At 46.7% G+C, this 1198-nt stretch overlaps 1 protein-coding gene and 1 pseudogene across 2 annotated transcripts in view; one reads left to right on the top strand and one right to left on the bottom strand.

Moving 5' to 3' along the window:
• Positions 1-1198, top strand: part of AP2A2 (adaptor related protein complex 2 alpha 2 subunit) — a 106293-nt gene that overhangs the window by 26044 nt on the left and 79051 nt on the right. The window lies entirely within an intron of this gene.
• On the bottom strand, positions 333-488 carry LOC100965372 (annotated as a pseudogene).

Genomic DNA, 1198 nt, shown 5'->3' with positions numbered 1-1198 from the left:
TGGGGATTCGAACCCGCCACCTTAGGTGTACGTGGCTGGCGCCTTAGCCCGTTGAGCTATAGGCGCCGAGCCTTCATTCTTATTTTCAAATAAACAAGGTAGTTTTACAATGTTCTCACATCCCCAGCAATGACATATGAAAAACCCAACAAATTCTTTTCAGGTATTCCATCTTCAGTTTAAGGGCATCCACAAGCAAGTGAATGCTCCTTCTCATTCCTCTCAATTACAATGAGACCTCTCTTAGAATTTATGAAATTGGTACCACTTGCACCCATTGTGGGAAACTTCCCTTTTGAAGGAGTCCCCTTATGCAAAAGTTTTTGTTGCAGTCAGGTTCCAGAGCAGAAGAGTTTGGTTATCAGATTCAGAAGTTTCTGCTGGAAATTCAGTTTGTCTCCCAGTCTCCGGAGCTGAGCACACTCCTCTTCGAGCTCTGTCCGCACGGGGCTTGGTTGTGCGTTCTTACGTGCCTTCTTCCTGGCCATCTCGGCAAGTGCCGCCGTGAACTCTGCTGTGGATCCCGGGTCTCAGTCTTCCAGCCCGAGCACCTCGGGTGTCTGTAGAATGCGAAGTGTGCACGGGCAGCTGGGCAGCGGGATGGGAAAATCAAGAAGCACGAAGCTGCCAAGCATGCACAGTCATGCTGGGAACCTCTGAGGTCCCTCAGGTCTGATTATATTGAGAAATTGCCCAGGCCTCTTTAGATTTGAGAGATCACCTGGCTTCTGTGTGAAGAGTATACTGGAGATGCTAGGAGTGGAAGATCAGAGTCCACACAAAGGTTGATAGTGTCAGTGGAGATGTGAGGACAGATCATTCATTTGGAGAAGTTGACAGATTCATGGATAGGATAGGTTATGTTGGAGATAAAATCGGGGCATCCTCTGCATTGGAGGTAGCTCCATTGCACAGAAGCTTTGGAAACAGTTTTCAGCACATCATAAGTACTCACGTGCATGCTACTACTGTTGAACACTCACTGCCTACAAGACATGAATCTCCACCAAGTGCTGGGGGATGGAGTAATGCCTACATGCCCTGCACTGTCCTGGGTTCTGGGACTGTCAGAGGGAGTGAAAAACAGCTTGGTGCACACTTGAGAGCTCCTAGGGTAGTGGATGGAAAGAAAAATCAAAAGAAATTTTGAGATATGTTAGAAGACAATAAGTAAAACAGAGACTTTTTTTTTTTTTTT

The sequence above is a fragment of the Otolemur garnettii genome, unplaced genomic scaffold (genome assembly GCF_000181295.1).
Source record: "Otolemur garnettii isolate 467f Iridium unplaced genomic scaffold, OtoGar3 scaffold00260, whole genome shotgun sequence".
NCBI classification, from domain to species: Eukaryota; Metazoa; Chordata; class Mammalia; order Primates; family Galagidae; genus Otolemur; species Otolemur garnettii.
Note: the sequence above shows the minus strand (reverse complement) of the source record. Positions and strands in the feature narration are given on the sequence as shown.